We start from the raw sequence: 11,939 nt of genomic DNA on the forward strand, positions 1-11,939 counted from the left end.
CTACTATCTCTGAAACAGGTAAAAGGATTCTTGGCAAGTAGGAGGCATTCAAAAGTGAGATATTGAGCGTTCAGAGTCATTATGTTCCTGATAGAATGAAGGGTGAGGCTGGTAAGAGCAGGGAACAATGAATGAATAAAGATACTGAGGCTGTGGTCAAGCATGAGAAGGAATCATATATTAGGTACAGACAATTGGGATCAAATGAATCTCTTGAAGAGTATAAGAGAGATGTAGGGGCATTCTTAAGAGAAAATTCAGGAGGGCAAAAAGGGGATATGAGATAACTCAGCAAATAATGTTAAGAATAATCCAAAGAGATTCTACAAGTCCATTAAGAGCAAAAGGACAACTAGGGAAAGAATTGGGCCCTTTAACAATCAACGAGGTCATCTATGTGTGGAACCACAGGGGATGGGGGAGGTACAAAACGAATATTTCACAAAAGCTTTTACTGTGGAGAAAGAAATAGAGGCTAGGGAACTTAGGGAAATAAATACTGACATTTTGAAAACAGTCCTCTTACTGAAGAGGAAGTGCTGCAGGTCATAAAAACATGAAGGTGGATAAATCTCTAGGACCTAATCAAGTGTATCCCAGGATACTGTGGGAAGCTAGGGAGGAAATTGTGTGGCCCCTAGCAGAGATATTTGTATCATCTAAAGCCACAGGTATGGTTGTGGAAGACTGAAGGGTGGCTATTGTTGTGCCTTTTTTTAAAGAAAGGTTGCAAGGAGAAACCTGCAAACTATAGACCTGTGACTCTGACATCAGTGGAGGGTAAGTTATTGGAGGGGATTCTGAGACATAGGATTTACATGCATTTGGAGAGGCAAGAACAGAATAGGAATGGTCAGCGTGGCTCTGTACATGGGAAATCGTGTCTCACAAACTTGATTGAGTTTTTTTGAGGACGTAACCAAAATGATTGATGAGGGTAGAAGGCAGATGTTGTCTACATGGACTTTAGTAAAGCCTTTGACAAGGTTCCACATGGTGGACGAATTAGCAAAGTTAGACCACATAGGATTTAGGGAGAGCTTGCTATTTGGATACAAAATTAGCTTGACAGTAGAGACAGAGAATGGTGGTGGAAGGTGGTGGAAGGTTGTTTTTCAGACTTGAGGTCTGTGACCAGAAGTGTTCCGCAGGGATTGGTACTGGGTTCACTGTTGTTTGTAATTTATATGAAGGATTTAGATGAGAATTAGGAGGCATGATTAGTAAGTTTGCAGATTACAACAGAATTGCTAGTATAGTCAACAGTGAAGTTTATCTAAGATTACAAAGGGACCTTGATCAATTGAGCCAATGGGCTGAGGATTGGCAGATAGTTTAACTTGGATAAATGTAAGGTATTGCATTTTGGTAAAACTAACAAGGGCAGAACTTATACAGTTAATGGTGGGGTCCTGTGTGGTGTTGTTGAACAGACAGACCTAGGGGCTCGGGTACATATTTCTTTGAAAATTGCATCACAGGTAGACAGGGTGGTTAAGAAGGCATTTGGCATGCTCGCCTCTATTGTTCAGACCATTGAGTATAGAAGTTGGGACATCATGTTGAGGTTGTACAGGACATCAATGAGGCCACTTTTGGCAGTTCTGGTTGCCCTGCTATAGGAAGGATATGATTAATTTGAAAAGCGTATGTTATTGGACTGGGGGGTTTGAGTTATAAGGTGCAGTGATTGGAGACAGGGCTACGTGGATCTCATTGAGCATGAGTTCCTTGATCAGTGTTGTTAACCTGAGCCAATAAGAGAGTCGTGGCTGACAGATATAAACAGGAGTCTGAGAGATTCCACTCACTCCAGGGACTGGCCGTGAGTTAATTGGTCAGAGTCCATGTACTTTGCACATGTAAATAAAGGGTGACTTAGTGATGGGATACCAGGCTCCATGGAGTTATTTCATAAGGAAAGGCTGGATAGGCTGAGGTGGTTTTCATTGTAGCATAGGAGGTTGAGGGGTGACCTTATCGAGATTTACAAAATCATGAGAGGCATAATTAAGGTGAATAACAAAGGTTTTTACCCTGGGGTGGGGGCATCGAAACTAGGAGACATATCTTTAAGGTGAGAGGAGAAAGATTTAAAAGGGACCTAAGGGCAACTTTTTCACACAGAGGGTGATTCATATGTGGAATTAACTGTCGGAGGAAGTAGTAGATGCAGGGACAGTTACATTTAAATGACATTTGGACAGGCACATGAATAGAAAAGGTTTAGAGGGATGTGGACCAAATGCAGGCAAGTGGGGGTGGGGCTAGTTTAGTTTGGGAAACTTGGTCAGCATGGACCACTTGGACCGAAGGGTCTGTTTCCGTGCTATGTAAGTCTATGACTCCACGGCTCTTCTTTAGAACTGGTCAGTTTAATGTTGATTAAGGAGAAACTTTTAAAAACAATAATTTAGGACAAAATTAATAATCATGGAGCCAAATAAGGTTAATTAAGGAAATACAGCATTGACTTCACATGAAAATAATGTGAAATTCACGTTTAACTAACTTGCAGAAGTTTTTTCAAGGGGTAGCAGAGTGCTGATAAGGGCCATGCTGTTGATATGCAATACATGAACTTCCAAATGCATTTGACAAAGTGCTGAAAAACAGCTTCAAAATGATGGGTTCAATAGAGAGCTGAACTGTTATACGTAAAGGAACAATGTGCACAGTTATGATGAGAAGGCTGGAGAATGGCATTGATTAAAATGCTCATTGGAGAGCCAGTGCAGAATCAGTGGGCTGAATGGCCTCCAACTGAACTGTAACAATTCTGTGATTCCATGAGGTGATCTATTTTCTTACTGTGTTCCCAGTACCTTGTGCCATTTCATGAATAAGAGTATCCCTAGATTGTTTCCCGAGATTGACAACACTTTAAACCTACTTGTTGGCTGTGAAGGACTTTGGACTGTCTGAAGGTTGTGGGAAGCATTATTTTGGGACATGTTCATCCATATTTTAAAAAAGTTATTAATGTCTCTAGATCATTATATTGTTTACAAGATATAGAAAAAAGTAACCTTCAGGGAATTGCTGAATTCTTTGCTAGTGATCCTTACTATCGTCAAGTGAGTTTTCTTGAAACCAATGAATTCAGCATAGGATTCCTGACTTTTTGTTAACTATTAATTAAATGAGTTTTTAGCAATGTCAGCAACCCTGTTACTTCATAACATTATTGTCCTTTGAACTGCCTTGGGGAAAAGTACTAGATAATAACATCACATCAAGGTTTTCTTGGGTTTTTTTGGGTGATGTGGTGTTGAGAGAAGTGGTGAAGGAATAAGGTTTCAGTACTCTTATCTGATTTACAACCTCCTACAGTGTGTAATGATACAAAATAACAATACTTTTACGCATGTGATCTTATACTTCAAATGAAGTGCCACCAATGCCATTCATATGCCCTCAGAAGCTATGTTTTTGTTTCCCTCCCACTGTGTGTACTGTGAAGGGCTGTTCCTGGCTGACAATATTTGACCTGGTGCACAGCTTGGCTTAAATTGGCAATCCCAGAAAGTCGCAACAGCAGCAAGTACTTCCGCTACCTTTGAGGGCAAGATAGTGAGAGTGTGGTGCCATAGATAACATATATGGTGTATATAAAATAAGATGAGCAATCGAGGATTGTGTGAGATAACCCACTAGAGTTCAAAGAGAGAAACCCTCCATGAAACTCCCCAAAATTAACACAGCTTTTTTTAAAATAAAATTCAGCTGTCTGTAACCAATTGACCAATGCTGGTAGGTTTTGATATTTTGGTGAAATCATCTCACTGAGGTGTAGAGTGAAAACATGATAAACTGTGATTATGCTTCTTTTTCTCTTAAAGCATTCTCGTGGCAGTCATATAAGCACCACCTGCTTCACGGTAATAATTGTTTGTTCTTGTTCTGGCTGCTGCTCCCACTGGTACTGGTTTTGTTCTTTCCTTGTTAACTCATGAAAGCATTCTCCATAGGTCACATACTTGGATGTGTGTGTGCTGGATCTATTTCCATGCTTGCAGCTAATTGAACTGCCAACAGATATCATAATGTTGGTATTGGACCATATTACAGAATACATACCACTCACCTCACTAGAGTAATGGTGCTCCTAAAGGTCACAATGACTCAGATCACATTTAGTGTTAGGAGAATAATAAATAATGCACTCCTGGAAAATGTCAGTGTATTCTAATTTTTACCCCTCATTTGATCCATTTGTGCTTCATCTATGGTAGTATAATATGTAAAAACTAATGGATACAGATATTGAAAACATTATGGAATTTGTAAGCACAGCTTTGATTTATGGATCTTTCTCCTGATATTACATTTACACTCACGTTTTTGTGGAGCTTGACATACTGTGTTTTAACAATTGCTTGTGTGATATAGGTATGTGATTTATCTAGATTTTGAAATATCATTTATTTTGGAGCTTACATTTGATTGTTGGCTTTTGGGTTAGTCTGTGTCTATGAAGGAGTTTAAACATAAACTTTTAACTATTTATGTAGCCATGGTGATTTCTTTAAAAAAGCAAACAGTCTGAGAGAGATGGTTCTTGGAGGCTAATGGAAATTTGTGCACATTAGGAAAATTTGTATGAGCAAGGAAAGTAAACAGTTGTGTGTTAGGTTTCCAGTTTAGAATGTCAAGAGATTGACTTTTTTGTTCTTTTGATTAGGGGAAATACCCATAGATAAGAACAATTTTTTGGGTTTCTGTTTGGCAGTTTTGTCGAAGTCATGGCTGGAGCTGGCTGTGGAAAATAGTTGGTCCTAAAGAAGGGAGATAGTTTAGAACTATTAAGCAATAAGTTTCACCAGTACAAGGAGTGTAGTTTTAAATGTCCGGATCAAAAGTGTTTAGTTTAAACCTAGAAGGGATTATTTGAAGTTGAAAAAGTCTAAGGTCAGTTGTATGAAGAATTCAAGGAAGAAGCTATCAAGATTCTTAAGATTGGCAATTGAAACACAATTAAACTAAGCCCGATGGATGTGACAGAAAAGGGAATTCTCTCTGCTGAGTTCTATGAAGGAGTGGTATTAGGATTAGTGGGATTGTATTCTACTATGCATTGTCAAATATATAAACTTGTATTATATCCAAATAGCTTGGTTTATTCAATTTTGTTTTCTTTCTTTTGAGTAATAACCTTCTATTTTATTGTTACAACTGTATCTACAGCATTGGGTATTTGTGTTTCAATGAAAGACTACCTTCTTATTTAAAAAAACCAAGCTAGATTTCAGAGATAGTAGGAACTGCAGATGCTGGAGAATCCGAGACAACCCTTCTGATGAAGGGTCTAGACCCGAAACGTCAGCGAAACGTCAGCCTTTCTGCTTCTATGATGCTGCTTGGCCTGCTGTGTTCATCCAGCTCTGCACCTTGTTGTCTCGGATTCTCCAGCATCTGCAGTTCCTACTATCTCTGATTCAATTTTAAACCCACTGCGAAGCTAGATTTCAGTCTAGATTCTGAAGTCATAATACTTGTGATGTAGAATTACCAAATACAAGTATAAACAGTACTCCCTCAGTGTACCTAATCAATGTGGTAAAATCACAAGCTATGGGTAGCTAATGTGCGAGGTGGACATGTTTCATTGTATTCTGAGATTTGTAAAACTTGTCACTGTATAAAATCACTGAAAATTATCCATGAGTAGGGGGATAAAATTGATTGTTTGAGGAAACAAAACAATAGTCATAAGCTTGATGCACTTGTGGATAGTTAATTGCTTTTGTCTTGATGACATTCACAGTAAATGCTTGAAATGACCTTAACCATCACAGAGTTTTCTGGATAACACAATGTGGAGCTGGAGGAACACAGCAAGCCGGGCAACATCAGAGGAGCAGGAAAGTTTACGTTTCGGGTCGGGACACGTCTTCAGAAATGGGGTGGGGGGAGGGGGGAAGAAGCTCCCTTCCCTTCCCCACCCCCCCATTTCTAAAGAAGGGTCCCGACCCAAAACATCAACTTTCCTGCTCCTCTGATGCTGCCTAGCCTGCTGTGTTTCTCCAGCTCCACACTGTGCTATCTCTGACTCCAGCATCGGCAGCTCTTACTATCTCTGACAGAGTTTTCTGGAGTTGGATATGGATACGGGTTTTGATGGAACAACTTACATATCACATCAGGGTCTAAACTGCAAATATTGCTGTTGCAGTTGCTCTCATTAGTGAGAGTTTGTGGTTAAGTGCAGAGTATATCAGGTGCACCATGACACATTCATGGCATCTCTTCACTGGTTTTCCTTTTCTACTGATTCTAAACAGCAGAACTAGAAGGAAGTACCAGTTAGAATTCACAATGGACTTATGACAGCAGAATTCAGGAAGGCAGCACATTAGGAATTGCAATAAGAGCTTCTTAAACAATAGGAGGTTTTTACATTGCCTACATGGTAAAAAGACAGAAGGGAAGAAAAACCTCAATAATGGTCTGAAAGTGTGACAATCTGGTTTTAAAACTAAACTCCCTACAGAACTTTGTACTAATAACTTGAAGTATCCAAGTTTTATAGGCAGCTAAGGCGAACACTGTGAAGTGGACAAAATGGAAGAACATTGTGGAACCTATACCATCACCTCATTATACACACATTCCCCCCACAAACTGCCAGGTGTTTCCTCCACCAATTAAAATCATGACTGTAAAATTGGAACAGATGGAAAATGGGCAGAAATCCAGCATGACAGATGTCCAACTAATTTTTCAGTCGAAATCACCCAGTTTATATCCAGGAAAGTGGACGTATACAGTTAGAAAGCCTGCTGCCCAGTGTCTCAATGACTAATCAGTCACAGGAAACATCATCATGTTTTATCTTGTCCTCATCTGACGTATCAGCCTGAGTTTCAGTTCTAGAGTTAGAATCCTGATGTCAGGCACTTTCCTGGGTCCAGACACTGCACGTAAGTCCCAAATCATGTCTAACCGATGGTCCAATTAGTGGCCAGGGTGTGTGTTTGACACTGACAGAGGTGGGAAATGTGACTATTGTAGGGAAAGCAGTGAAAATGACTGGGACATTCAAAGGTTGGTTAAATATACAAGATGATCGACAAGAGGTAAATTCTGGGGACTGGCAAACTGAAGTGAGAGTGGAAATGCAGTGAGTGTTCCCAGTGGATGCGGAAGTGAGCATACAAAGAAGCATAAAAGGAGCAGGAGTAGGCCATTCACCCCATCAAGCCCATTCTGCCATTCAATAAGATCATGCCTGATCTCATTGTAACCACACCCACCTTCCTGCCTTCCCCGAATAACCTTTCACCCCCTTGCTTTCCAAAAATCTATTCACTCCAGCCTTAAAAGTATTCAAAGACTGCATCCATCATCTTTTCAGAAAGGGGATTCCAAAGACTCACGACCCTTTGAAGAGAAAACTGTCCCTTTATCTCTGTTTTAAATGGATGATCCCCTATTTTTAGTGACACCTTATTTATTGATTCTCCCATAAGAGGAAACAACCTCTCCACATCTACCCTGTCAAGACTCCTTCGGATCTTATACGTTTCAATCAAGTTGCCTCTTAGTTTTCTAAGCTCCAACATGCCTAGCCTGTCTACTTCTTCCTCACAAGACAAGCTGCCCATTCCAAATGTTAAACAAAACAAAAACAGAAATCTTCGGAACCTCGAAGAAGGGTCTCTGAATCTGAAACATTAACTCTGATTTCTCTCCATAGATGCTGCCAGACCTGCTGAGTTTTTCCAAGCAATTTCTCTTTCTGCTTTTATTTCTGATTTCCAGCACTCGCAATTCTTTCAGGTTTTCATTCCAAATGTTAATCTGGTTAAGCATCACTGAACTGCTTCCAATACATTTAATTCCCACCTCATTTAAAGTGATCAATCCCGTGCACAATGCTCCAGATGCCGTCTTTCCAATATCCTGTATAACTGCAGCATAAATTCTCCTCACAATAAATAACAACATTCCATTACTTTTGCTAATTACTTACATACATATTAGCCTTTTGCATTTCATGTGCTAGAACACCCAAATTCCTCTGAAACTCAGGTCTCTGCAATCTCTCAGTATTTAGATCATTTGCTTCTTTTTCATTTTGACTGCTGAAATGGACAATTTCACATTTTCCCACATTGTACCCAATTTGCCAGATCTTTGACCCCTCATTTAACCTACCTATATCGAATTGTAGCTTCCTTTTGTCCTCTTCATGAACTTACTTTCCTACCTGTCTTTGTTGTTTGTAAATTTAGCAACCAAACCTTATGTTCCATCATCTAAGTCATTTGTATAAAAAATGTAAACAGTTGAGATCCCAGCACGGATCATTGTGGCCCATGCTATGATCCCAGCCGATGTTATTACTGGATAAGGGAGATCTCAGACTAAACCTGTCTTGATCATATTTTGCTTTTAATTTTGGATTTAATGAGGTAATTTCTCACTGAGACAGCAACACACAATGTTGCGGATTTTGTTTTGTTAATAAAACAGAAGTTTATTACTGAAAAGAAATGAAGATAAAATAGAATAAACTAATAAGTAATCAATTTACTTATAATACAAGTTCAAAGAATTTTCAATACATAGTAGAAGTATATTCCCATTAATCCCAAAACATTCCTTTACAAGTTTAAAAAAATCCATATTACATTTCTTCTGAAGACGAATCACTGAACCCAAAACATTAACTCTGATTTCTCTCCACAGATTCTGCCAGAACTGCTGAGCATTTCCAGCAATTTCTATTTTTGTTGCTGATTTCCAGCATCCACAGTTCTTTCTTTTTTTGGCCCTTTTACAGTAACCCCATATCGTACTCACACCACCATCCCTTTCTCTGATATCTCAATAGGTTTAAGTTAATTGTGGCTTTACTTTCTAGTGGGATCTTTAATAGCTTATTCCTGGAGTTACCCTAGTTCAGACAAATTCAGCTTCTAGTGCTCTTCAGGAATTTTTCCTCATACCTCTAGTTTGAGACTATTACTAACTCCTCACTCTAAGGTAATTGAGTTTTGCTATATTCCCCCTTTCTGAGGAGCACTGCTCTATACATGTAACTCCAAGCAAAGAGTTCATAGATCTTCCCCACTCAAAGTAAGACTGAAATAAAAGCTTCTCTCTCTGCCATGGTTTTTTCCATTAAACTCATAAAAACTCTCAGGACAAAAATTTCAAACAAAAACCTTGAGGTTCAATTGTTTACCTTATTAGGTCATAAATTCCTAAAGTAAACAAAAACCCATTAGCCAGCCAAAGTAGCCCTCGCAAGCTGTTTTAAAAAAAATCACTATAACTACATTAATATTTAGAAGTTAATTATTAATTTGAGACACACAGAAAACCTATATGTTGCTAACCAATCAATCAATTCCCATATTTTAAAATAAATTATATTAAAAATTGAAACAAATTACATGTTTATATTGCACTTGTTGCATTCTGCCAACCTCAAGTTTGCATTTGGAAATGATCACATCCTAGATATAGAATCTTTGATCATGAGAGAGAGGGATCTTCTAGCAGTCGTCCAGAAATGCATATGTGTGAATAGAGAGTGGAGCTTGATATAATTATGCAACAGTCAAATACTACAAACCTATCCAGAACACCAGTAGAAATAGAAACCTTTATGATCAGGACGTTTTTTGACTGTTAATAAATTAGAACTGTTACTTAGTGGATCCCAGCACCGTAAGTCAATGGCAACTTCCAGTTCCTGGCCAGGTCCTGGTCAGGGTGGTCAGAGTCAGGATCTTTTGCTCATAAAGATTGAGGAGCCAAACAACGGGTAGTATACCTGCCCTGTTGTTCGCTGTTTTGCTCCTGGAATGAGAGCGAGGCAGTTTACAAGGAAGATGAAAGTGACTGGCACAGGTGTTGGTGCAGGGGCGGAGGTTTCCTGACTGAGTAAGTAGGCAGTGTAGAAGGAACGCAGAGTGAGTGCTGTGAGGGTAAATGAGGAAGATGTTGTGTGCATTAATGAGAGTGGTAGAGCATGAGCTTTAGGGGGACATGGGTAGAGGAAAAGAGATAGAGTGATTGGGAATTATTGGGGAGAAGACGGTGGCACTTATGGTTGTGGAGTGGAAAAGGATGTTGACCTTCTTTGCCTGTTTCTGTGCATTCCACGAGATGGCTGGGACTGAACTAACGCAAATGGCAACCTCGGATTAGATTGGCATCTCCTGGTGTTGTGACTTCCACATTGCTGATCCTGGGGGAAGAGGAAGTTGCACTTGTGCAGCCCCTGACCAGGTGGACCTCTAGAATGAGGCTACAAAGTGGGGCACCAATGTTTTCCTATCTGTCTTGTCTACAGCAGATGTCATGAACTGTGTAGGTCACTTTTAGACTGACAGTGCTTGTCTGAGTGCCCAGAGATGTAATGCTGGCACCAGGGATGCCAGTCAATTCCATGATCTCTGGTGAGTGGCAGGTTGCTCTGGCAACGGTGGCGTAAGATGGGGGCAGAAATGGGATATGATGCTCACCATAGGGTTGGAATGTCAATTAATGTGGCATGTTTAGTAATGTTGTGGTGAGAAATTTGTGTACGCACCTCACGGTGGCAATAACAACACCAAATGCAATGCAATCTGCACTTGGTCAAACAACCATCAGATTCACCCCTTTGTTTCTAAAATTCCCTGCAGTTTAAACACTTTCCACCACACAACTCCACCCAATACCCTCCCACCTTTGCTCTCTCAAATTTCTTGCCTGCTCTATCAATGCATCTCCCTGAACAATGTCAACAATAAGTCAACAGAAACCTTGAGTCTTACCTTAAAAATGTTACTCATATCCCAATAAACTGCTGTCTCTTTATGGAAAAGTGAACTTATATCTATCTTAAGAACAATTAAGAGGCTTGAATGGATGGTTGAATTGGCTATACACTCAAATAAGACCAGCTGCCAGTTTTGAGGCTTTGAAACTAAGTATTAAGATGAAATACGCTACATTTAAGGATGCTTCAAGTCTAAATTAAACATTTTTTTAAAAATTAAACCCAAAGAAGTGCATGCATAAGTTTCCAGTATTGGGGACTCAGAGAACATGAAATTAGAACATTTTAGAGATGATTTTCATGCTAATCTTCGGGCTGGGCTGTCAAAGATAGCTGGTTTTACAATTTTCCTGGTGATTTAAAATGGAAACTGTTGGACCTCTGCAGGGAAACTAAGATAATAAAAAGTGTGTTTAAAAGTACTTTAACTGTAGAAATACTGTCTGTTGTAGAAGCAACGGAAAATGGAAGTTTTGTTCATCAAATATTTCCGTGTGATTTCTTTTCAAGAGACTGTCTGAGAATAGTTTGCCCAAGGAATGTTATATAGATAATCATTCTCCAGGAATAAAATACAGCTAACAAAGAGTGTTACTGTAAAAAAGGGTAAGGATTAACATTGTTAGTGTAAAAAAGATGCAAAGAAATCTTCAATATAAAAAGGGGCAATGCAAGAAATTGTTTTTCAGATTGACTTACAAAAAGTAATGCTGGCAAAAATAAACTATTAGTCTTAAAAGGGGAACGTTTGCTGATGATGTGAATCAAATATGGAAAAATCCATTTTTCTCATGACTTACAATTCATTGCAAAATATTGTTTCATTGGTTATAAAGTTTTGAGTTAATAAAAAGGGCCAAATCTGTTAATGGCATGTTAATTTTATTATTATTTACAGCACTATACTGGGGAGATGGTGCAAATCCTTCTGGGGATGGTAGAATTTGAAGTCCGTTCATAAATGTGGAGATGAAAACCAGTCTCAGCAACAGTGACCATGAAACTAGCATCAAATGTTGTAAAAGTCCATCTGGTTCAGTGGTAGATTTCTTTTCCTTTAGGAAATGATATCTTCCATTCTTACACAGTCTAGCCGACATGTGTCTCCGGATTTAAATCAATGTGTCTGACACTTAAATGCCTCTGAAATGGCCTGGCA

The sequence above is a fragment of the Rhincodon typus genome, chromosome 16 (assembly GCF_021869965.1).
Source record: "Rhincodon typus isolate 14 chromosome 16, sRhiTyp1.1, whole genome shotgun sequence".
Classification (NCBI taxonomy): domain Eukaryota; kingdom Metazoa; phylum Chordata; class Chondrichthyes; order Orectolobiformes; family Rhincodontidae; genus Rhincodon; species Rhincodon typus.